Source organism: Fistularia commersonii, chromosome 17, assembly GCF_037954325.1.
Source record: "Fistularia commersonii isolate RoL2024-O1a breed Wild chromosome 17, RoL_Fcom_v1.0, whole genome shotgun sequence".
NCBI lineage: Eukaryota > Metazoa > Chordata > Actinopteri > Syngnathiformes > Fistulariidae > Fistularia > Fistularia commersonii.
This window is the reverse complement of record NC_141300.1, coordinates 9,856,770-9,882,063: the sequence shown is the minus strand read 5'-3', so window position 1 is coordinate 9,882,063 and position 25,294 is coordinate 9,856,770. Positions and strand designations below refer to the sequence as shown.

Sequence of the window (25,294 nt, the reverse complement as noted above, 5' to 3'; positions counted from 1 at the left end):
GAAGCAGGATCCTTGAGCAAAAATGCCTTGACACTGTCAATCAGGTGAAAATGAAGATTGCTGTACTCGGACACTACACAATAAAAGGTGCCAAGGTTGGCCAAGGTTAAAGGCCAAGGATGGTACCTTGGAACTGGATAGTGAAACAAACAGCTTGGAAGGGGGGGTTAAGTCCTGAACCTCGCAAAAAGACTGGAGAGTACGGAAAAACCATCGCAAACATGCAACACCCATTGACGGCTTGGGGAAGTTATGGTCTAGCAAGAGTTGCGCCACTCGTGGCCCGGTGGCCTCCGCAAGCCAAGCATTGGTGGTTCAGTGGTAGAATTCTCGCCTGCCACACGGGAGGCCCGGGTTCGATTCCCGGCCAATGCATGCCGGACTTTATCTCAAATAGCGCTGCCCAATTTGCAATTCTTGGCCAGAGTTGTACCACATGTGTCAGGTACACCGTGACAGATTTCTCTCCACAATTGTACGAGTTGTAGGATTTCCCATGCTCGCAGTTATCCTGAAGTTGGCAATCTTACTTTTCATCACCTCTTTTGGTTGACCACAGACCACTCGCAAGACGAGCTTCAAGTGTAATTGTTGCTGTGAAACACATAAGCAGACAAATCACAAGTACTCTCAAAGACCTGAACTAGTGCTTTGCTGAAGTCAAAAGCACACATGTCAACATAATCCACTCAGCGCACTGCCAAAATGCTGGTGAATAAAGGGTCCCAACACTGATCTGTTAGGGGAATGTCAGGAGTGGGATTCGAACCCACTCCTCCAGGGGAGACTGCGACCTGAACGCAGCGCCTTGGACCGCTCGGCCATCCTGACCCTCAGACGGCCACATTTCCGACCATTTTTTTTTTTTTTTAACATTCTCTCAATTCTAGCTCGCAAACCAAAGTTCCTGAAAATCGAAGCAGGATCCTTGAGCAAAAATGCCTTGACACTGTCAATCAGGTGAAAATGAAGATTGCTGTACTCGGACACTACACAATAAAAGGTGCCAAGGTTTCCCTTCTTGTTCCACTTCCAACTCACTTAGGAGTATAAGTACACGGGGGCCACAAAAGTAGAAACATCATTCCATGACCATGAGAGAGAGAGTGCTGAATCGTAGAGGGCGTCACTTTCTACACAAATTGAAATCCCTGAAATCTCAGAGAATGCAACAATTGACACTGGTTTACAACGTTAAAGGCCAAGGATGGTACCTTGGAACTGGATAGTGAAACAAACAGCTTGGTAAGGGGGGTTAAGTCCTGAACCTCGCAAAAAGACTGGAGAGTACGGAAAAACCATCGCAAACATGCAACACCCATTGACGGCTTGGGGAAGTTATGGTCTAGCAAGAGTTGCGCCACTCGTGGCCCGGTGGCCTCCGCAAGCCAAGCATTGGTGGTTCAGTGGTAGAATTCTCGCCTGCCACGCGGGAGGCCCGGGTTCGATTCCCGGCCAATGCATGCCGGACTTTATCTCAAATAGCGCTGCCCAATTTGCAATTCTTGGCCAGAGATGTACTACATGTGTCAGGTACACCGTGACAGATTTCTCTCGACAATTGTACGAGTTGTAGGATTTCCCATGCTCGCAGTTATCCTGAAGTTGGCAATCTTACTTTTCATCACCTCTTTTGGTTGACCACAGACCACTCGCAAGACGAGCTTCAAGTGTAATTGTTGCTGTGAAACACATAAGCAGACAAATCACAAGTACTCTCAGATACCCGAACTAGTGCTTTTCTGAAGTCAAAGGCACACATGTCAACATAATCCACTCAGCGCACTGCCAAAATGCTGGTGAATAAAGGGTCCCAACACTGATCTGTTAGGGGAATGTCAGGAGTGGGATTCGAACCCACGCCTCCAGGGGAGACTGCGACCTGAACGCAGCGCCTTGGACCGCTCGGCCATCCTGACCCTCAGATGGCCACATTTCCGACCATTTTTTTTTTTTTTAACATTTTCTCAATTCTAGCTCGCAAACCAAAGTTCCTGAAAATCGAAGCAGGATCCTTGAGCAAAAATGCCTTGACACTGTCAATCAGGTGAAAATGAAGATTGCTGTACTCGGACACTACACAATAAAAGGTGCCAAGGTTTCCCTTCTTGTTCCACTTCCAACTCACTTAGGAGTATAAGTACACGGGGGCCACAAAAGTAGAAACATCATTCCATGACCATGAGAGAGAGAGTGCTGAATCGTAGAGGGCGTCACTTTCTACACGAATTGAAATCCCTGAAATCTCAGAGAATGCAACAATTGACACTGGTTTACAACGTTAAAGGCCAAGGATGGTACCTTGGAACTGGATAGTGAAACAAACAGCTTGGTAAGGGGGGTTAAGTCCTGAACCTCGCAAAAAGACTGGAGAGTACGGAAAAACCATCGCAAACATGCAACACCCATTGACGGCTTGGGGAAGTTATGGTCTAGCAAGAGTTGCGCCACTCGTGGCCTGGTGGCCTCCGCAAGCCAAGCATTGGTGGTTCAGTGGTAGAATTCTCGCCTGCCACGCGGGAGGCCCGGGTTCGATTCCCGGCCAATGCATGCCGGACTTTATCTCAAATAGCGCTGCCCAATTTGCAATTCTTGGCCAGAGATGTACTACATGTGTCAGGTACACCGTGACAGATTTCTCTCGACAATTGTACGAGTTGTAGGATTTCCCATGCTCGCAGTTATCCTGAAGTTGGCAATCTTACTTTTCATCACCTCTTTTGGTTGACCACAGACCACTCGCAAGACGAGCTTCAAGTGTAATTGTTGCTGTGAAACACATAAGCAGACAAATCACAAGTACTCTCAGATACCCGAACTAGTGCTTTTCTGAAGTCAAAGGCACACATGTCAACATAATCCACTCAGCGCACTGCCAAAATGCTGGTGAATAAAGGGTCCCAACACTGATCTGTTAGGGGAATGTCAGGAGTGGGATTCGAACCCACGCCTCCAGGGGAGACTGCGACCTGAACGCAGCGCCTTGGACCGCTCGGCCATCCTGACCCTCAGATGGCCACATTTCCGACCATTTTTTTTTTTTTTAACATTTTCTCAATTCTAGCTCGCAAACCAAAGTTCCTGAAAATCGAAGCAGGATCCTTGAGCAAAAATGCCTTGACACTGTCAATCAGGTGAAAATGAAGATTGCTGTACTCGGACACTACACAATAAAAGGTGCCAAGGTTTCCCTTCTTGTTCCACTTCCAACTCACTTAGGAGTATAAGTACACGGGGGCCACAAAAGTAGAAACATCATTCCATGACCATGAGAGAGAGAGTGCTGGATCGTAGAGGGCGTCACTTTCTACACGAATTGAAATCCCTGAAATCTCAGAGAATGCAACAATTGACACTGGTTTACAACATTAAAGGCCAAGGATGGTACCTTGGAACTGGATAGTGAAACAAACAGCTTGGTAAGGGGGGTTAAGTCCTGAACCTCGCAAAAAGACTGGAGAGTACGGAAAAACCATCGCAAACATGCAACACCCATTGACGGCTTGGGGAAGTTATGGTCTAGCAAGAGTTGCGCCACTCGTGGCCCGGTGGCCTCCGCAAGCCAAGCATTGGTGGTTCAGTGGTAGAATTCTCGCCTGCCACGCGGGAGGCCCGGGTTCGATTCCCGGCCAATGCATGCCGGACTTTATCTCAAATAGCGCTGCCCAATTTGTAATTCTTGGCCAGAGATGTACCACATGTGTCAGGTACACCGTGACAGATTTCTCTCCACAATTGTACGAGTTGTAGGATTTCCCATGCTCGCTGTTATCCTGAAGTTGGCAATCTTACTTTTCATCACCTCTTTTGGTTGACCACAGACCACTCGCAAGACGAGCTTCAAGTGTAATTGTTGCTGTGAAACACATAAGCAGACAAATCACAAGTACTCTCAGAGACCTGAACTAGTGCTTTGCTGAAGTCAAAAGCACACATGTCAACATAATCCACTCAGCGCACTGCCAAAATGCTGGTGAATAAAGGGTCCCAACACTGATCTGTTAGGGGAATGTCAGGAGTGGGATTCGAACCCACGCCTCCAGGGGAGACTGCGACCTGAACGCAGCGCCTTGGACCGCTCGGCCATCCTGACCCTCAGACGGCCACATTTCCGACCATTTTTTTTTTTTTTTAACATTTTCTCAATTCTAGCTCGCAAACCAAAGTTCCTGAAAATCGAAGCAGGATCCTTGAGCAAAAATGCCTTGACACTGTCAATCAGGTGAAAATGAAGATTGCTGTACTCGGACACTACACAATAAAAGGTGCCAAGGTTGGCCAAGGTTAAAGGCCAAGGATGGTACCTTGGAACTGGATAGTGAAACAAACAGCTTGGAAGGGGGGGTTAAGTCCTGAACCTCGCAAAAAGACTGGAGAGTACGGAAAAACCATCGCAAACATGCAACACCCATTGACGGCTTGGGGAAGTTATGGTCTAGCAAGAGTTGCGCCACTCGTGGCCCGGTGGCCTCTGCAAGCCAAGCATTGGTGGTTCAGTGGTAGAATTCTCGCCTGCCACGCGGGAGGCCCGGGTTCGATTCCCGGCCAATGCATGCCGGACTTTATCTCAAATAGCGCTGCCCAATTTGCAATTCTTGGCCAGAGTTGTACCACATGTGTCAGGTACACCGTGACAGATTTCTCTCCACAATTGTACGAGTTGTAGGATTTCCCATGCTCGCAGTTATCCTGAAGTTGGCAATCTTACTTTTCATCACCTCTTTTGGTTGACCACAGACCACTCGCAAGACGAGCTTCAAGTGTAATTGTTGCTGTGAAACACATAAGCAGACAAATCACAAGTACTCTCAAAGACCTGAACTAGTGCTTTGCTGAAGTCAAAAGCACACATGTCAACATAATCCACTCAGCGCACTGCCAAAATGCTGGTGAATAAAGGGTCCCAACACTGATCTGTTAGGGGAATGTCAGGAGTGGGATTCGAACCCACGCCTCCAGGGGAGACTGCGACCTGAACGCAGCGCCTTGGACCGCTCGGCCATCCTGACCCTCAGGCGGCCACATTTCCGACCATTTTTTTTTTTTTTTAACATTTTCTCAATTCTAGCTCGCAAACCAAAGTTCCTGAAAATCGAAGCAGGATCCTTGAGCAAAAATGCCTTGACACTGTCAATCAGGTGAAAATGAAGATTGCTGTACTCGGACACTACACAATAAAAGGTGCCAAGGTTGGCCAAGGTTAAAGGCCAAGGATGGTACCTTGGAACTGGATAGTGAAACAAACAGCTTGGAAGGGGGGGTTAAGTCCTGAACCTCGCAAAAAGACTGGAGAGTACGGAAAAACCATCGCAAACATGCAACACCCATTGACGGCTTGGGGAAGTTATGGTCTAGCAAGAGTTGCGCCACTCGTGGCCCGGTGGCCTCCGCAAGCCAAGCATTGGTGGTTCAGTGGTAGAATTCTCGCCTGCCACGCGGGAGGCCCGGGTTCGATTCCCGGCCAATGCATGCCGGACTTTATCTCAAATAGCGCTGCCCAATTTGCAATTCTTGGCCAGAGTTGTACCACATGTGTCAGGTACACCGTGACAGATTTCTCTCCACAATTGTACGAGTTGTAGGATTTCCCATGCTCGCAGTTATCCTGAAGTTGGCAATCTTACTTTTCATCACCTCTTTTGGTTGACCACAGACCACTCGCAAGACCGGCTTCAAGTGTAATTGTTGCTGTGAAACACATAAGCAGACAAATCACAAGTACTCTCAAAGACCTGAACTAGTGCTTTGCTGAAGTCAAAAGCACACATGTCAACATAATCCACTCAGCGCACTGCCAAAATGCTGGTGAATAAAGGGTCCCAACACTGATCTGTTAGGGGAATGTCAGGAGTGGGATTCGAACCCACGCCTCCAGGGGAGACTGCGACCTGAACGCAGCGCCTTGGACCGCTCGGCCATCCTGACCCTCAGACGGCCACATTTCCGACCATTTTTTTTTTTTTTTTAACATTTTCTCAATTCTAGCTCGCAAACCAAAGTTCCTGAAAATCGAAGCAGGATCCTTGAGCAAAAATGCCTTGACACTGTCAATCAGGTGAAAATGAAGATTGCTGTACTCGGACACTACACAATAAAAGGTGCCAAGGTTTCCCTTCTTGTTCCACTTCCAACTCACTTAGGAGTATAAGTACACGGGGGCCACAAAAGTAGAAACATCATTCCATGACCATGAGAGAGAGAGTGCTGAATCGTAGAGGGCGTCACTTTCTACACAAATTGAAATCCCTGAAATCTCAGAGAATGCAACAATTGACACTGGTTTACAACGTTAAAGGCCAAGGATGGTACCTTGGAACTGGATAGTGAAACAAACAGCTTGGTAAGGGGGGTTAAGTCCTGAACCTCGCAAAAAGACTGGAGAGTACGGAAAAACCATCGCAAACATGCAACACCCATTGACGGCTTGGGGAAGTTATGGTCTAGCAAGAGTTGCGCCACTCGTGGCCCGGTGGCCTCCGCAAGCCAAGCATTGGTGGTTCAGTGGTAGAATTCTCGCCTGCCACGCGGGAGGCCCGGGTTCGATTCCCGGCCAATGCATGCCGGACTTTATCTCAAATAGCGCTGCCCAATTTGCAATTCTTGGCCAGAGATGTACTACATGTGTCAGGTACACCGTGACAGATTTCTCTCGACAATTGTACGAGTTGTAGGATTTCCCATGCTCGCAGTTATCCTGAAGTTGGCAATCTTACTTTTCATCACCTCTTTTGGTTGACCACAGACCACTCGCAAGACGAGCTTCAAGTGTAATTGTTGCTGTGAAACACATAAGCAGACAAATCACAAGTACTCTCAGATACCCGAACTAGTGCTTTTCTGAAGTCAAAGGCACACATGTCAACATAATCCACTCAGCGCACTGCCAAAATGCTGGTGAATAAAGGGTCCCAACACTGATCTGTTAGGGGAATGTCAGGAGTGGGATTCGAACCCACGCCTCCAGGGGAGACTGCGACCTGAACGCAGCGCCTTGGACCGCTCGGCCATCCTGACCCTCAGATGGCCACATTTCCGACCATTTTTTTTTTTTTTAACATTTTCTCAATTCTAGCTCGCAAACCAAAGTTCCTGAAAATCGAAGCAGGATCCTTGAGCAAAAATGCCTTGACACTGTCAATCAGGTGAAAATGAAGATTGCTGTACTCGGACACTACACAATAAAAGGTGCCAAGGTTTCCCTTCTTGTTCCACTTCCAACTCACTTAGGAGTATAAGTACACGGGGGCCACAAAAGTAGAAACATCATTCCATGACCATGAGAGAGAGAGTGCTGAATCGTAGAGGGCGTCACTTTCTACACGAATTGAAATCCCTGAAATCTCAGAGAATGCAACAATTGACACTGGTTTACAACGTTAAAGGCCAAGGATGGTACCTTGGAACTGGATAGTGAAACAAACAGCTTGGTAAGGGGGGTTAAGTCCTGAACCTCGCAAAAAGACTGGAGAGTACGGAAAAACCATCGCAAACATGCAACACCCATTGACGGCTTGGGGAAGTTATGGTCTAGCAAGAGTTGCGCCACTCGTGGCCTGGTGGCCTCCGCAAGCCAAGCATTGGTGGTTCAGTGGTAGAATTCTCGCCTGCCACGCGGGAGGCCCGGGTTCGATTCCCGGCCAATGCATGCCGGACTTTATCTCAAATAGCGCTGCCCAATTTGCAATTCTTGGCCAGAGATGTACTACATGTGTCAGGTACACCGTGACAGATTTCTCTCGACAATTGTACGAGTTGTAGGATTTCCCATGCTCGCAGTTATCCTGAAGTTGGCAATCTTACTTTTCATCACCTCTTTTGGTTGACCACAGACCACTCGCAAGACGAGCTTCAAGTGTAATTGTTGCTGTGAAACACATAAGCAGACAAATCACAAGTACTCTCAGATACCCGAACTAGTGCTTTTCTGAAGTCAAAGGCACACATGTCAACATAATCCACTCAGCGCACTGCCAAAATGCTGGTGAATAAAGGGTCCCAACACTGATCTGTTAGGGGAATGTCAGGAGTGGGATTCGAACCCACGCCTCCAGGGGAGACTGCGACCTGAACGCAGCGCCTTGGACCGCTCGGCCATCCTGACCCTCAGATGGCCACATTTCCGACCATTTTTTTTTTTTTAACATTTTCTCAATTCTAGCTCGCAAACCAAAGTTCCTGAAAATCGAAGCAGGATCCTTGAGCAAAAATGCCTTGACACTGTCAATCAGGTGAAAATGAAGATTGCTGTACTCGGACACTACACAATAAAAGGTGCCAAGGTTTCCCTTCTTGTTCCACTTCCAACTCACTTAGGAGTATAAGTACACGGGGGCCACAAAAGTAGAAACATCATTCCATGACCATGAGAGAGAGAGTGCTGGATCGTAGAGGGCGTCACTTTCTACACGAATTGAAATCCCTGAAATCTCAGAGAATGCAACAATTGACACTGGTTTACAACATTAAAGGCCAAGGATGGTACCTTGGAACTGGATAGTGAAACAAACAGCTTGGTAAGGGGGGTTTAGTCCTGAACCTCGCAAAAAGTCTGGAGAGTACGGATAAAACCATCGCAAACATGCAACACCCATTGACGGCTTGGGGAAGTTATGGTCTAGCAAGAGTTGCGCCACTCGTGGCCCGGTGGCCTCCGCAAGCCAAGCATTGGTGGTTCAGTGGTAGAATTCTCGCCTGCCACGCGGGAGGCCCGGGTTCGATTCCCGGCCAATGCATGCCGGACTTTATCTCAAATAGCGCTGCCCAATTTGCAATTCTTGGCCAGAGATGTACTACATGTGTCAGGTACACCGTGACAGATTTCTCTCGACAATTGTACGAGTTGTAGGATTTCCCATGCTCGCAGTTATCCTGAAGTTGGCAATCTTACTTTTCATCACCTCTTTTGGTTGACCACAGACCACTCGCAAGACGAGCTTCAAGTGTAATTGTTGCTGTGAAACACATAAGCAGACAAATCACAAGTACTCTCAAAGACCTGAACTAGTGCTTTGCTGAAGTCAAAAGCACACATGTCAACATAATCCACTCAGCGCACTGCCAAAATGCTGGTGAATAAAGGGTCCCAACACTGATCTGTTAGGGGAATGTCAGGAGTGGGATTCGAACCCACGCCTCCAGGGGAGACTGCGACCTGAACGCAGCGCCTTGGACCGCTCGGCCATCCTGACCCTCAGACGGCCACATTTCCGACCATTTTTTTTTTTTTTTTAACATTTTCTCAATTGTCGCTCGCTGAAATCCTTGAAATCTCAGGGTTTTTACCTGGAATTGATCACAAACATTTAGTTTAATTCCAGGCTTGTGTGGCATGCCTGTGGCCAACAACAACCATTGCTCATTAAAGAAATTTTTTCTGTCACACGGGTGTTCCCCTGACTAAAACGCTACACTATGAACATACTGCTGGGAATTTTGATGGTGTGTTTTGGATTGCAGTAAATTCTGTTTTTTTACATGGAATTGAGCACTAACAGTTTGTTATATTGCAGGCTTTTCTGGCGTAGCTGAGGCCAACAACAGCTATTGTTCATTAAGTAGATTTTTTACAGTCACACAGGTGTTTGCCTAACTAAAACGCTTTAGCATATATTTGTCTCTATATGTGTGCGTGTGTGTCTATATATATATATATATATATGTATGTGTATATATTTATATTTGTGTATGTGTGTGTTGGTTTGGTAAAATGGGAATTCAATTGAGTATAACATCTGAACAGATGTTCTCTATATAAACTTGCTTTGAACGTTGAAGGACAGCATTTTATTTCAGCAGACAGGTAAGAGTGAACTTCTGGAATGCAGCCAGGGTTTGCCTAGCACTGCATACATCATTTTTCAGTCAACTGAACTTGCACTATTTTATTATCCTCAAGTAACCATTGCCTTTTACAGCTCGTACTGTACTGTATGTTCTGTGAATAACAAGGCATTGTATGATAGATTTTAGTTAGATCATTGTATGTTGCTGCCCTTTTTTGTTTTTCTATGTTTCTCCCCCAGCGAAATAAATAATTACAAAAAAATAGTTAATTATGCAAAGCTGCTTGCAAGAGGCAAAGCTTTTAAATATATTCTGCTAAATAAGTGCCTTCTAACCAATGCAAATCATGAAGAAATGTTGATCTATGACTTAACAAGGTCCCCGAAACTTCAGTTAGAAAGAATTTGACTGTTTCTTGGAAATATGATATACTACAGTAATTCTTAAGATTTAAACCCTCCAATTTAACACAACATGTCAAACATGCACACACACGCACACACATTTGATTATGTATACATACAAGTTATACAAGTAATCTTTGTCTTCTTCTCCTTTTGGCTTTTACCTTCTGGGGAGTCATACAAGTAATATATTACTTATATTACTAACAAGTGTGGCTTGATGTCTCAGCTGCCTTCCCCATGACGTGACAAACCAAATGTTGCATCAGTTACAGAGAATTATGGTCCCTTAACTACATTTTTAAGTTACCCATACTCTGTTTAGACCTCTGAGGATATTAAATATTAAATTATACAATATATTAAATTAAACATTTAATATATTTTTTATTCCTGAGCTTTACTGACATTCTGACGTCAAACAAGAACTTGCGCATCAAAGATGGCCATTTTTTTTTATTGTCAAATGTATCCGTTGCCTTGATTTGAATGAAAGCATGTAATCCCTCTTTTTTTTGTCCTGCGAGTGTAATTTAGATATATGTATTATTTCAAATCTAATGATGGGAAAATTATTTCCTTATAGAAAAAGGGACCGCAGCAAGAGCCATTTAATCAGATTACAATAACTCACAGTCAGTGCTTCTTGTGACATCATGGTGGCTCAGGGTGGTCGCACACAATACACGAAAAGATATCGAATGGTCTAAAATCAAGCATTGCATGTGCTTGTTATTCTTTACTTGAAAAATCCAAATTAAGAAAAGCAGTTAAAATTCTATTGTAACCCAGTCACTTTGTGCATGAATAGTCACATTAAAAAGATATAATAAACTCATGACACCAGGTTCAAGCAGCCAGTGTGAATATGATATATCACAGAATATATAGCTTTTGATTTTCATATTCATGATAACACATTATAGTTCAGCCTTCCCCCATGAGAAGCAAGATTGACATGCCATTCATTTATTTCCAAGGTCTGTTTTTCCAAAAAGATATGCTATTTGGTTGCAAAGCAAATTCTTACCCCTTTACAGGTAAAGACAAGGCTATCTGTTGTCAGAGAATTGATGGACATCCAAAGGTGTAATTCACCACCAGACCAACAAGTACACTGACCATGACAGGCCCTTCCAGTCCCATTCAACCCTCCTGATATCTTCTAGCCTGCTCAATGATGTTTTTGTGCATGCAAGTGTGGCAAAAATACTTCTTATTTCAATTTCAGAAGTGCCTGGACACTGCTATTCAGTTTGACTCCCAATGGTTTCACCTTGCCATGCCAAACCCAATCAGTTATCTCAGTAGAGATAGTTTAATTGGATTACTGGCCAATAGCTACCGAGGAAGAAAAATGCTTCCCAGCACGTTCACGGCTCTGGCATTCCAGGAGGCATTTTTGCAAAAATAAAATGCCCGTGGCTACCGATGATGTTCACAGAAGTACCCAGAAGCTGTCTTTTGTATGACAAAAGTATACTTAAACACTTCACATCCATTCATTTAAAATTAATGGCTAATTTTCTCAAGAGTCTTTGAAGAGTGTACAACTCCTTTTTGTTGCATTTTTTAATTCAGTTGATGAAAAGGAGGGGGATAACAGACCTGAGAGCTAACAGAATCTAATATCTTATTCTAATAGGATATGCACTGCAGCAGTATTTAATCAGTACATGATCCCAAACAGTCAAAACTTTGAATATCTGAAGTGGCATCTTCTCCTTATCTGTGATTGCAAAAGAAATTGATCTTTTTTCTGTCCAAGGTAGTCTGCCCCTTTTAACACATTCGATTTTTAGATTCTGATAGCGATCACTTCTGCAGGACACCTTATCACATGGTAATATGTGGGCTGCTCTGAAAAAAAAAACAAAACAACCAAAAGCAGGGTGATCAGTCACAACAAATCAACAATGCATTTGGAGGAAAGGACATTTTGGTAATTTAATGGCATTATTTGGTTGCAGCTGTGTAAAACAGATGGGAAAGGCAGGGCGCGTGAGTCAGTGAAGGGTAAGCAAATAATGGCGATCCAACTTGGGACTGGTTGCCCAAAGAGTGTGCACTCATGTGAAATTTGGCATAACCAAAAAGAGAGCACAAGAACCACAGATTGACTGTCTGTCTAATGAAATTATTCTTTGACTTGCAAATACTTTAAATGACTCAGATGTCGACTTAGAGTGCCAGAGACTCAAAGCCAAGTAGGCTGAACTTTACCAATTAGTTGACCTTTCAAGACCAAACATACCAGAAAAGGACAATTCAATAACAGTGACGAGTGATTCTCCTGTACAAAGCTCACTTGGCAAAGGAAATGCCTATTTGGTGCTTTACCATCTAACTTCTCTCACTGTGCAGCAGCAGTAAGCACGACTTTAAACAGAACAGATTGCTGCAGGAATTCAAACGCCAACACGGACCCTGATGTTCCCTTGGCAAACATTATATCATAAGGCGATTTCACGCTCAACAGTCAGTGAACAACATGCATGATGAATAATTTTGTCACCAAAAGGAGTGACAGAACTTGAACCCGCCATGGTAAATATCAGCACTTCTAACCTAAAGAAATAATTTGTTGATTTTTTTTCCACAATAAAGTGTAAAAAGATCACACAGCTTAGACCTATGTTACAAAATTTGCAAAGGTTATTTTATCACATTATTACAATTGCTTGTTTCAAAAGAATCTGACACACAGTATCCTGCAAATGAAATTGCTGCAACTAACAACCAAAATTGGTCCACCATAATGATAAAAATATAATAAAATGAAAAATTCCAAGGGTAGTTTAGCTATAAAGATTTAAATATTTTTATGATTTCTTTATTTCATATGTAAATATAACTGTCTATATAACAGTCTGTACATATATATATCAGTGGCATGATGCTGCTGAAAGTCGCAAAAGTCGAGTCACATTTTATAGAATAAAAATTATTAACTTGATGAGTACTTTAAAAAGGTGTTGTTTATGTTATGTTATGTTATGTTATGTTATGTTATGTTATGTTATGTTATGTTATGTTATGTTATGTTATGTTATGAAGCTCATATATTCAAGTTATGAATACATTTGTCTTAGCATTGGTTTAAACTGTCCTGTGAGCATATCTCTGGTAATCCCATCAAATGCAATGACTGTTTAAGAGCTGTATCATTATCCCCCATAACGCTGCATTAAACTGATTTTTTTTTTTTGGTTTTAATTGGTTTGACTGAAAGACCCCTACAGACATTACAAGTACATTTGAGTAGCAATTGCAGGACAGCACAGAAGATTGAAAAGAAATTAAAACAATGTTTTCACACTGCTAGTGCTTTACGTCCTGATAACTCTTCATTAGAGGAAATAGCGCTCAATGGGCATGGACATTTCAAAATGTACACACACATTTTTTTTTTTTTTTTTTTTTTTTTACTTGTGAAGCGTCTTTGAGTGTCATGAAAAGCGCTATAAAAATCCCATGTATTATTATTATTATTATTACATATTCACACGCACATGCAAAAAGCTTGGTGACAAATATTGCCGATGGAGTTGAAACCAAACATAAGCAGAAAACTATATACTGTGGAAAACATTATATTCAGATATATGGATGTTGAGGATTATGTTTGAGTGTTGACCAAAGTGTCTTTTTGATGTTGGAAATCATTCATATCACCTCTTTTTAAATCTGTTTATACGCCAATATGTGGGATGCTTTTTGATCCATGTGTAGGAGCAGTACAAGTCTCTGACTGATAAATACCAACATCATAATATGTTTTCTTCCATAAGCATTTAGTACTAATTGTAAGGGAAAGGTTCTTATCAGATCGCACTCCAAAGTGAGCTCACTGACGTTGGAACCTTTGTTATTCATGAAACAGTATAAACTAGTTATTTTTCTAAATACACCCTTATCTACACATTAAGGAATCATTTTACTGAAAGTAAATCTACAAAATGAAAGTATCCATTTGGCAAAGAGAACAACATCTGTCAAAGGATTTAATCTGACTTTATTCTCTTAAAGCAGTGTACTTTCTCTTGCGACAGGCCGGTGCAATAAAAGCATTGTTTTTCTTTTCAGAAAAGAATGATGTAATTGATTCAGTTGCTTTTTTTTTAATACCCAGTGCTTTGAAATGCCTTTGCAAATTTAAAACCTCTATCTCTGGAAACCTAAGAATGGTTGCATAGTGGAAGCATTTGGCAAAGCTTTGTTTGATCTGACAGCGGTAGACTACATGCAAATGCAAAACATATGCATCATAGATGTCTTTTTATAAAGATTTAATGAATGGATCGCATCTATCATGATATTATAGTTTTCTGGCCTTTGGCTTCTGACTGTGTACCTCTCAGTTAAGCTCCCCGCTAGATATTTCCCTTCCGATGTTAAATAGTATATTAAAATCCCGTGCGGTGCTGGTTGTCAACACTGAGACTCTCTGGGGTCTTTTTAAGATTATTTCAATATCCTTTTATTTTTTTTTTCTCAAACCCATTACAGAATAATTGAATAAAGTTGAAATCCTCCTGGCCACCGGGTACATGATCACTTTTTCTCTCCAGGATGCAATGAATATTGATCCTTTAACAAATTATCCAGATCCTCTTTACCAGGCAAGCAACAGAATGGATCTGAGCAAAATGTCCTTTAGGAAATTACATTATGTAATTTATCAAAACACATTCATATAACATCAGGCAAGGAAAGTAAGACCATCTTTCATTTCGGATCAGAAGTCCCCTTTTATGACAACTTAGAGACATCAAGTAAGGATGCAAACTGTGGTTGCTATTGATAGATAGTGTGTTCCAATGTAACTGAATAAAATAAGAACCATGTTTTCACCATGGACGTGACAAGTATGGCAGCAGTCATATGATTGTGATATTTAGCTACATTCATGACAATTAATTGGTGACACAACTTTAAGAGAGGTGCCGCTATTTATTTATCTATTTCAATAATGACAATAATTTTACAAAAATTTTGCGAAAGCAAAATCAACCAAAGAGCGTTGTCCTTCTGGCTTTTGGTTTTCGATGAGGGGATCATTTGAATGCAGTTAGATTCATTGAAATGTATTTATTCCAAATCGAAAGAATTTAGCGGATGGCATCCTTCTGAGGAAGGCGGGATCCACGCTCTTTACACTTTAATAAAGACTCGTTCTTTTCCCCCATGGATAATTTGATGCCAATCATGACTAAAGTAAGTCTTTAAAAGAGAGTGTAAATCGTCTGCCTCCCAAGAAAATGCGAAATTCCTGTTATTTTTGAACAGATGCGTCTTTATGTGCCCACACCAGTCCCCGAGCTAAGCGCTAAATGACAATGCCATATTAATTTATACTGAAGCAGCCCTGTAGGCACTGAAGAAGAAGAAAAGCTTTTATTGTCACATACAGTTACACACAGAGCACAACATCAGTTTAATTTGACCACTGCATTTAAGCCATCATGGATGAACCATGAGCAGAGGGCAGCTAAGGAACAGCACCAGGGGAGCAGTTAGGGGTTCAGTGTCTTGCTCAACAACACTTTGACAGGCTAAGAGGAGTCAGAAAATCGTACCAGGAATGTTCGGTTCCAAGGACGACCACTCTAACGCTCTGTGCCCGAAGGCTGTTTATTTCTGAGCCTACGCAAAGCTCACATAAGATGGAAAATGTCAAAGTCACAAAGAGAGGTGAATAAGTAAACACATCAGCTGCTGCCGCTGGAGGGTGAAGTTCGGTTCCTTCGTCTTCTCCAACTTTTCCTCTTAGATTTAAAAAAACTGACACAGGATTATCATTGTTTTGGATCCAATCTAGCTGTATATAAACCTCTGATGAAATTATTCCCATTTGTTTCAGAATCTAGAATCTTTCAAACTGAGTTATGATTATAATGGTAATGGTGATTGAAAAGATGATGATAATGGACTTGGTGGACAAGAAATAGAAAAAGAAGAAGAAAAAGAGACCAATAGAAAATAATGAATCATCTTTTAAAAATATTTTCATATGGCCTGTTCAGGATGGAAGTAAAATAGATGGTGCAAAATATGGCTGGTTGAGACCAGAACACTGCTGTCACAAAAAAATAAATGCGTGCACAAGCCATAAGCCAAACAACCAATCATAATGACCCACATGAGATGTTTGATTTGGCCTTTTTTTGTGAATATTTGTCATTTATATGGCATTTGGTTTTCAAAAATTACTGTCAGGATGTAAATTTGCCAATCAACCAGCCAAAAAGTGCCCCCACAGTCTTGCGAGCCAGGAACAGACTGAAGCAGTGATACGTCAAACAGTTAAATGCTGTTGCAATAATTCGCATAACAGCACCTCCTCACAGAATAGACTCGGTAGGGAAAGTTTTCCTGACTATAGTTCATTAAACTGCAAAGAGTCTTTTTGAAAAGTGGATCATTTTTTTGGAAACTTGCCTGGACAAGTTCGACTCAATCGTTTCAGTGCATATTACAAAGGACCTGATATAGAACCAGGATTAATGGGATGGTGTGCTTCTGTAAGGCTTCACACAATCATGAAAATTCATATTTTGCAACAAGAACTGAAATAACATACCGAGTCTTATTTATAGCAAATCCTCATGAACTAAAAAACGGAGATGTGTTTTAATGAGCTATATGCATATCGTTCAGTTTGTGAGCAGATAGCCCATGCCAAAAGCATAATTTTAGTCGAATTTGATGGTCTCCCTTGGAATTTTTTAATAGTTATTCTGTGTCTTTCATTATTGTATAATTATTCCATTATTCATTTCATAATTATATTTCTATTTTTTGGCCTTGTGCATGTCATAACAACAGAAGACAAAAACTACTCTCCTGAAAATATGTCTTAATAATAACATGAGGCTTCTAGAAATTCTTTTAGAGCTCCATGGAAACACCATCTAATAAAAATTTCTCATTTTTCACCATTCATGTAGTTTTGATAAGAAAAAAAAATGATGTCGACAGACACGGACAGAGGCTACAATCACCTTTTCTGTTTTTCTTTCTTTTTTGATGCACAAGCAAGACATTGCAAAGCTGTAAGGTGAAAACATTAAAGCTCTCATTGAGTAAGACTTCCATGGTTAGAGGCTCCGTGCTCCATTTCTGTCTGGCAAGTACATGGTCTTGCTACGTTATCTCTTGAGCCCTCGGCAGTCCATGCAAAGCTCAACAGCTGGTGCCAGCTTTGATCATCTGGCTGGATCTGCTGCATTCACCACAGTTGTGGGCAGCACTTATGACATATCCCACTTATATCCACACAAGCCCCACTTTTGGATGAAGTTTTCTTTGTTTTTTTTTTTTGAATGACAGCTGTGTGCAACCAGTATAATTTTCTGGATATATTTGTTGGCTATCCATGCTCAGGCCATGATACAGAGGCTCTGAAAAAATGCTTTTTGCATGTCCTGCTCCCACATTCTTGGGAGTGTCGAAATTTTGTTTTCGTCACAGCCCGTCACAAACCCGTGAGAAGCACATTTGCTGCATTCAGGCTTCAACAAAGTCATTCTGTCACGGCATGATGAGAACCAGGTGGGGGGGTAATATTGGTCAATGTTTGTAATGCTTGCTTGTTGTGCTTTTTTGTACCCCTGCCTCAAAAATGTTGAGAGTTCTTAGTCTGCAGAAGAGCCTGTAAGAAAGGCTCCAGCTAGACATGCAGGATGCTGCATGGACACATAGGTTTCTGCCCAATACAGTATCTCATTTCCCTTTGCACTTCAGGACAATGACAGTTCTTGGAGATAAACACTAAAATCCTGTTTTTTTTTTTTCAATACAGTCTCAGTTGGTTACATTCAATGGTGTTAATAGCAAATATATATTTAAATATAACAGTTACAGTGTTGTTCAAAGTTACTATTGAAAGCACATTTCGATTAATCTTTCATCTATTTTTCCATCAGTTGTTACTTATTTTATCCAAAATGCTCCCTGGCCCCATCCATTTGGCCCTTTATTTTCCCAACTATTCTGGCTGATTTTATTCAAAATTGCTCCTTGCCCCAATTCCATCTGGCTCGCTTCGTTTCCTCTCTGGCAGCTCCAGTATGGACTTGGGATGTTGCACTTTAGTGGCCTTTGCTCTCCGGGAAGCAGAGAAGCAGACGCTGTTTGAGAATTGGTCTCTGTCAGATTTTATGAAATGAGGAAAGGCCTCCTACCGCCTATTGCCTTATCCAATTCCAAGCTGGAGTCACTTTCTGTCGGTGGCTTTGTGATTGGCTGGACATAACAATTAATAGGTATATTTGTAGCTTACCATTCATGCAATGATCATTTCAGTCCTAAAAGACTGGAGAAGCTGTACTCTTATATCTGTTTCTTTGCTATACAGGACTGTCTCAGAAATATAGAATATTGTGATAAAGTTCTTTATCTTCGGTAATGCAATTAAAAAAACAAAAATCCCTTTTTCATGGTATTCTAATATTTTGAGATAGGATTTTTGAGTTTTCTTAAGATGTAAGCCATAATCAGTAATATTGAAATAATAAAAGGCTTGCAATATTTCAGTTGATTTGTAATGAATCCAGAATGTACGACATTTTTGTTTTTGTAATTGCATTACAGAAGATAAAGAACTTTATCACAATATTCTAATTTTCTGACAGTCCTGTACATTCAAATATCAAACCTTGTTCGCCTTTTTAAACCACATCTCTTTTACGAGGCTTCACAAACAGTGATAAGAAGTACCCTGAACATGGAAAAATCCCAGTAATACCTCATCATCATCAATAGTATTCTTGAGGGCAATCAATCTCAAGTGTAATTCAACATTGTTTTGCGTTTACATTAAAAAGACACTTCCAGCCAGCCAGAGTCAAAACACTTGACCGAGAAGAGATGATCCAGTTCTCTCCCCGGGACAGACAAACGTTGATGCGACGTCATTTGTCCATGAAGAGACTGAAATACACTGACAGGTAATATTTCTCAGATGCTCATGTGACACTTGAATTAAATTTCACTTTTTTATGAGTTTAGAAAAAGTTATACTCCATCCAGTTTAGCTTGACTTGCCAGGAAAAATTATTATCATTGTAACATTACAGGGAAAGGTGTGCCGGGTTTCCTGCCTTGATTTGTGCTTTACTGATGTGATGTAGACATATAATTGTATATTTTATGAAATTGTGATAAATTCTTAAACATTAACATATCATCCAAAGGTCACAGTGAATTTACTTATCCGAAGGAAAAAGATTCTCCCCGCTGGGTTGATGATGTCTGCTGGCCTCTTTCTGCCATTTTGTTTACATATCTGTGCAGTGCATGATGATATATTGCCTTGTAAGTGACCATCACATGCTACTTTTCAGGACAAAGTGCTAGATATTGTGAGTACTTACTACAGGGTAAATAATTTCTCACAGTGAAATTAAGACAGCTCTGCAAAATAGCTATGACATATATCACATTTTGGAAACCATCCTATATTCATAATGTCACTAATTAGACCATTTTTTTGGAGAGCAAAGATGGTTCTTATTGTTGTGCAGTCAGTTGTTGTTTTACGTTGCACTCAAGCCATTGCGGCTGTGGTTGCCGGACAACTCATACAGTAATATCTATGATCATAGATCATAAGGTGATCATATCTATATATTTATTTTTATTTATTTGTGTATTATTAATACAAGTTTTTGTTTGTTGTGCTGTTTTTATGCTTCCTAATAATGGCAGAACGCTCCTGTCTCAAAAAGCCTATGTAACTGGCAACGGAGTTCCCTGCAACCCTATCATAAATTATGCATGATTGCGCCAATGGGGTCTACTCGCTGCCATTTTTGAAAATCCGTCTGCCTGCAATCATTAACACCTAGTTCTCTGATTATGGAAAGTACTTTGCGGCAGTCATTCAAAACAACAATGCAAATAAATATTGCTGCCAAGGCCTAGGTGGCTTGCCAGTTTTGTTTTCATTTGACTCCGCTGAAACAAGGGAATAGAAGCAACCAAACTAAACAGCTAAAACCAATGCTGTTAATGCAGCTTTATTACAGCGTGAGCGCGAACACGCTGAGATAAAGCTGCACTGTCACAGAGGATGGATGCTCGAATGCTCGACATGGATGCTACTTTGACAGAGGTGACACCTTAACTGTTATCTGCAGTAGCTGTTGTAAAATTACTTCAGTGAGAGAAGATATGAGAGAGGGGGGGGGTCATAGTTTCCTTGTGAGGTTAGCAGGTCACTACATCCACCTCATAAGACGGCAAGTTCTGTGTTGTTGCCATTGTTACCTGGCTGATTGCCTGTTTTGATTCCTGAAATTCTGTATTAATTATAGTTTTAACAAGGTAGTTTATAAAAATCCTTGAGTTTTTTCTGCTGATATTGAAATGATGTGGTGTAAACTTCTTGAAAGATGTATCCTTTATCTTTTGAAAGCATCTTATTAAGTAAATAACATTCTTGTAGAAATGTGTATTTACTGACACACATTTTATACATGACATTCTAGAAATCTGTAGAAAATTAATAGAAGTATTAGTTTTAAGAGTGTTTGTTGTAAAGTGGTGCAAATAAGCCTAAGATGTGGTAGAATCAATGTTATTACTTTTTTTTGGCAAGGCATATGGCATATGACAAGGACCAAGCAGCAATGTAAAAATGTCCCCAACTCCTACCAAATCATGCGATAATGTTCAAACTTCACGTTCAGTGGTTGCAAAATCATTTTTTCAATGAAGGATATTATGTACAATGTTCATGTGAAAATGTGAAAAAAAATAAATGTCTCAAAGTAATTAAAAAGCCATATACATTTTCAAATGCTCCATATTCTTATTTTGTAAACATCTACAATGTTGGAAGCACGCCTATCTTTTGCTATATCTTTATGGATTTTCTTATTTGCTGTTTTTTGTTTGTTTGTTTTCAGGTGAGGTGTACTTATGTCTCACATGCACTTTCCAAAAGTTGAATAGCCTGCCTGTGTAAAACTGACTGTATAAATCTCATTTTACTCACTATACTGACCTTAATGTTACGTGTTCCAGCACTGGACAATCTCTTCCATTATGTATCATCTTCTCGAGCAACTGCAACTAAACATAAATTGTACGGATAGTAGTTCCCCACTGTTATCCTGTTTGATCATCTTTAAATCATAAATGGGCGTGGCAAAAAAGTCACATGAATAATTGTCATTTTGTCCCCTTTACATTATTACAAAACATAAACTAAGACCAGTGAATATTATAACCATGCTAACTTCAATGATTCCATTTTAAGTTAATTTAATTCAAACAGCTATGCCTGTGAATAGATAGCAGCTAATGTTACATCTCCCCAGGCTACAGAGGTAAATCCAAAAAGCATATTTCTGAGACAATAAATATGCAACACTAACCAATGTGTGACCTTATGCATTTCACAGAAATAACGGACCCTCACAACATCATTTCAAACTTTCCTTGTTTTGACAGATAGTTATAAAAATTGAAATAATACTAAAATTGTGTACCTCAAATTTCTTTAAGGGGGGGATACAGAGCCATCAATAAAACAAACATGAATAGTTGGTATTTTGAATACACATAATTGCTATTTTGAATACACAAAGCTCGCTCAAGAGAAGCCAAACCAAAACTGAAATTAAATACAGTTGTCTGTTAATAAACTTGTGGCGGTTATTGAGGACTACAAGAACCACATTGCTGCCTGTTCAACATCTTAAAATTAATAATTTTTCCTTGTTAGCTGAATGTCCCAATTTTTAGAAAAAAAAACATTATTAGCATTATTAACATGAATATAACATTCATATAACATTATTAGCAAGAAAAAAACCAAAAGATCAGTAACTCACAAGGTCCATCCATTGGCTTAAAACTTTAAACACGTCACTTTCAAAGGTCATGACACCGTTCCCCTGAGAATCCTCTGAAAATAAACAGCCTGAGAGAAAGAAACTGTCGGTGTTCCTGTTACAGTCTGAGATGCCACAGCAGATCTCTCATCAATATTGTGTGAATTATTTTGAAAGAAAAGAGGCCACGGTTCAGCCAATCAGGTTGTGATAAACGCACGACACACATTCATCATTCCAACAAGTGCAATTGTCTAAAATGGCACCACATTACAATATATGCAGAAACAGACCCATGAGTACAGATTTGCACAGACCAACTTTAACAATAAAATGATGAGTGCCACAATCCCACAAAGGGTAAAATCAGCATATGAATACACTAATTACATTTTCTAATGCTGGTGCAGGTTTTTGTTCACCTCGATCTCTGTTTTTTTTTGTCATTTTCCTGCTAATTTCCACCTGCTCTGTCTGCAACAACATGCATTATAAAGAGCCAGCGGCAGGACCAGCATCTCAGCAATATCCCACAAAAGACTGTGTGATGTTACATCAATAGTAACATGTTGATGGCATCTGCACCCTCCAAACAACCAGGAAAGATCTACCACAAGAACCACTGTTAACTTCCACATAATCCTCAGTCCATGTGATTGAACAGGTTTTACTCCTTTGTCTTACTTTACCTTTTCACATTTCAATCCAGGTAGTCCCCCAAAAGTTGTTCCTTTGTCCCCAACAAACAGCAATGCCATTAGCATAACAACCCCCTTCAACCTAGTTTCTGCTGATCACTTAATTTACATAACAGACCACCATAACCTAGACCCACCCAAAACCTGTACTTGTAGTTATTATGGACTCAAAATACGGCTTTACACTACACTACAGTACTACTCTAAATTTTATTCAGAAACTCCCCACAGGCTATTAGAACTGAAGAAGCATCTCAGATGACAGGTGAAATGTTTTCAGGTGAAGAAATGCAAGTCTAGTTGCCACGACAAGAAGAATTCACCATGAACTGGATGACTGAGAACCTCCACAAACATATACAGTGAGGCAAAAAAGTATTTAGTCAGCCACCAATTGTGCAAGTTTTCCAACTTAAAGAAATTAGCAAAGTCTGTTATTTTCATCAAAGGGACTCTTCAACCATGAGAGACAGAATGGGGAGAAAGAATCCAAGAAATCACATTGTAGGATTTATTGATGAATTAATTGGTCAATTCCTCTGTAAAATAAACATTTGGTCACCTACTAACAAGCAAGATTTCTGGCTCTCAGAGACATGTAACTTCTTTTTTAAGAGGCGCCTTAGTCCTCCACGAGTTACCTGTATTAATGGCACCTGTTTGAACTGGTTATTAGTATAAAAGACACCTGTCCATAACCTCAAACAGTCACACTCCAAACTCCTCTATGGCCATAACCGAAGAGCTGTCAAAGGACACCAGAAACAAAATTGTAGACCTGCACCAGACAGGGAAGACTGAATCTGCAATGTGTAAGCAGCTTGGTGTGTAAAATTCAACTGTTGGAGCAATTATTAGAAAATGGAAAACGTGCAAAAACCACTGATTATCTCCTTCAATCTGGGGCTCCACACAAGATCTCACCCTGTGGGGTCAAAATGATCACAAGAACGGTGAGCAAAAATCCCAGAACCACATGAGGGGGACCTACAGAATGACCCGCAGAGAGCTGGGACCAAAGTAACAAAGGCTGCCGTCAGTAACACACTACACCGCCAGGGACTCAAATCCCGCAGTGCCAAACGTGTCCCCCTGCTTAAGCCAGTACATGTCCTGGCCCATCTGAAGTTTGCCAGAGAGTAGAAGAGGATTGTGATATTGTCCTATAGTCAGATGATACCAAAATATAACTTTCAGGTTAAATACTCAACTTGTGGTATTTGGAGGAGAAAGAATGCTGTGTTGTATCCAAATAGCGCCATACCTACTGTGAAGCATGACGGTGGAAACATCATGCTTTGGGGCTTTTTTTTCGTGCTAAAGGACCAGGATGACTTAACTGTGTAAAGGAAAGAATGAATGGGACCATGTATCATGAGGTTTCGAGTGAAAACATCCTTCCATCAGCAAGGGCACTGAGGATGAAACGTGGCAGGGTCTTTCAGCAGGACAATGATCCCAAACGCAGCCCGAGCAACGAAGGAGTGACTTCGTAAGAAGCATTTCAAGGTCTTGGAGTGGCCTAGCCAGTTTCTAGATCTCACCCCAATAGAAAATCTTTGGAAGGAGTTGAAGGTCCGTGTTGCCCAGCGACAGTCCCAAAACACCACTGCTGTGGAGGAGATCTGCATGGAGGAACAGGCTAAAATACCAGCAACAGCGTGTGAAAATTTAGTGAAGACTTATAGAAAATGTTTGACCTCTGTCATTGCCAGCAAAGGGTATATAACAAAGTATTGAGATGAACGTTTCTTATTGATAAAATACTTATTATTCCACCATAATTAATTCAATAATAAATTCTTTAAAAATCGGACAATGTGATTTTCTGGATTTTTTTTCTCATTCTGTCTCTCATAGTTGAAATGTACCTATGATTAAAATTACAGGCCTGTATAATCTTTTTTAATGAGAGAACTTGGACAATTGGTGGCTGACTAAATACTTTTTTGCCCCACTGTAGAAGGCATGAATTTAGTCCCCTGTACTGTTACAAATCACACTAATACATTAACACTTTACACCTACTAAATGACAAAATACCAGAGGTCATTCACTCAAAGGACATTGACTGCCAAGGTTCAACTTTTGATGTTAAAAACTGCAAAATGTTTCATATTTTACATGTTGAATAAATCATAGATGCACTAACTCATGACAGGAGCTAGGATATGATCAGAGTGCCTTCCCAGCAAGGCATGTATCTCATACATGTAGGATTGTGACAAGATTGCAGAGTTCCTGAATTCATTTCAGCTGTCCAGATATTACATTCCTTGGCCAATACTCCCTTTGGGTTTTAAAGACACTGATGGAACCCTGTGAAATTAAGGGTTATTGTCCATTACGGGCTTAAACTCAATCTGCAGTCACTTTCAGCAGAATTTCTTCCTGATACTCGGTAGAAATGATTGGGTAGAAAGTGGCCGCAGCATCCTTTGATCTTACAGTGATATGAAGAAAGAGCAATTTTGACCAGATGGAAAATAAGAACACACACACACACACTTGCATTTTCTTTGGATTATCTTAAGGAAAAACAACAATAGTCATGCATTAGAGTAAA

At 40.9% G+C, this 25,294-nt stretch overlaps 18 non-coding genes across 18 annotated transcripts; 9 read left to right on the top strand and 9 right to left on the bottom strand.

The window, feature by feature from the left end:
- The first annotated feature begins 304 nt into the window (after positions 1 to 304).
- On the top strand, positions 305 to 375 carry trnag-gcc (transfer RNA glycine (anticodon GCC)). The gene has a single exon. It is a non-coding gene; the product is annotated as a tRNA-Gly (tRNA).
- Positions 376 to 748: 373 nt separating this feature from the next.
- trnal-cag (transfer RNA leucine (anticodon CAG)) lies at positions 749 to 831 on the bottom strand. The gene has a single exon. It is a non-coding gene; the product is annotated as a tRNA-Leu (tRNA).
- Positions 832 to 1,392: 561 nt separating this feature from the next.
- On the top strand, positions 1,393 to 1,463 carry trnag-gcc (transfer RNA glycine (anticodon GCC)). The gene has a single exon. It is a non-coding gene; the product is annotated as a tRNA-Gly (tRNA).
- Positions 1,464 to 1,836: 373 nt separating this feature from the next.
- Positions 1,837 to 1,919, bottom strand: trnal-cag (transfer RNA leucine (anticodon CAG)). Its single transcript has one exon. It is a non-coding gene; the product is annotated as a tRNA-Leu (tRNA).
- A 560-nt stretch (positions 1,920 to 2,479) lies between these two features.
- On the top strand, positions 2,480 to 2,550 carry trnag-gcc (transfer RNA glycine (anticodon GCC)). Its single transcript has one exon. It is a non-coding gene; the product is annotated as a tRNA-Gly (tRNA).
- Positions 2,551 to 2,923: 373 nt separating this feature from the next.
- trnal-cag (transfer RNA leucine (anticodon CAG)) lies at positions 2,924 to 3,006 on the bottom strand. The gene has a single exon. It is a non-coding gene; the product is annotated as a tRNA-Leu (tRNA).
- A 560-nt stretch (positions 3,007 to 3,566) lies between these two features.
- On the top strand, positions 3,567 to 3,637 carry trnag-gcc (transfer RNA glycine (anticodon GCC)). Its single transcript has one exon. It is a non-coding gene; the product is annotated as a tRNA-Gly (tRNA).
- A 373-nt stretch (positions 3,638 to 4,010) lies between these two features.
- On the bottom strand, positions 4,011 to 4,093 carry trnal-cag (transfer RNA leucine (anticodon CAG)). The gene has a single exon. It is a non-coding gene; the product is annotated as a tRNA-Leu (tRNA).
- Positions 4,094 to 4,482: 389 nt separating this feature from the next.
- Positions 4,483 to 4,553, top strand: trnag-gcc (transfer RNA glycine (anticodon GCC)). The gene has a single exon. It is a non-coding gene; the product is annotated as a tRNA-Gly (tRNA).
- A 373-nt stretch (positions 4,554 to 4,926) lies between these two features.
- On the bottom strand, positions 4,927 to 5,009 carry trnal-cag (transfer RNA leucine (anticodon CAG)). Its single transcript has one exon. It is a non-coding gene; the product is annotated as a tRNA-Leu (tRNA).
- Positions 5,010 to 5,398: 389 nt separating this feature from the next.
- trnag-gcc (transfer RNA glycine (anticodon GCC)) lies at positions 5,399 to 5,469 on the top strand. The gene has a single exon. It is a non-coding gene; the product is annotated as a tRNA-Gly (tRNA).
- Positions 5,470 to 5,842: 373 nt separating this feature from the next.
- trnal-cag (transfer RNA leucine (anticodon CAG)) lies at positions 5,843 to 5,925 on the bottom strand. The gene has a single exon. It is a non-coding gene; the product is annotated as a tRNA-Leu (tRNA).
- A 562-nt stretch (positions 5,926 to 6,487) lies between these two features.
- On the top strand, positions 6,488 to 6,558 carry trnag-gcc (transfer RNA glycine (anticodon GCC)). The gene has a single exon. It is a non-coding gene; the product is annotated as a tRNA-Gly (tRNA).
- A 373-nt stretch (positions 6,559 to 6,931) lies between these two features.
- On the bottom strand, positions 6,932 to 7,014 carry trnal-cag (transfer RNA leucine (anticodon CAG)). The gene has a single exon. It is a non-coding gene; the product is annotated as a tRNA-Leu (tRNA).
- A 560-nt stretch (positions 7,015 to 7,574) lies between these two features.
- Positions 7,575 to 7,645, top strand: trnag-gcc (transfer RNA glycine (anticodon GCC)). Its single transcript has one exon. It is a non-coding gene; the product is annotated as a tRNA-Gly (tRNA).
- Positions 7,646 to 8,018: 373 nt separating this feature from the next.
- trnal-cag (transfer RNA leucine (anticodon CAG)) lies at positions 8,019 to 8,101 on the bottom strand. Its single transcript has one exon. It is a non-coding gene; the product is annotated as a tRNA-Leu (tRNA).
- A 560-nt stretch (positions 8,102 to 8,661) lies between these two features.
- Positions 8,662 to 8,732, top strand: trnag-gcc (transfer RNA glycine (anticodon GCC)). The gene has a single exon. It is a non-coding gene; the product is annotated as a tRNA-Gly (tRNA).
- A 373-nt stretch (positions 8,733 to 9,105) lies between these two features.
- trnal-cag (transfer RNA leucine (anticodon CAG)) lies at positions 9,106 to 9,188 on the bottom strand. Its single transcript has one exon. It is a non-coding gene; the product is annotated as a tRNA-Leu (tRNA).
- Between the last annotated feature and the right edge of the window lie 16,106 nt (positions 9,189 to 25,294).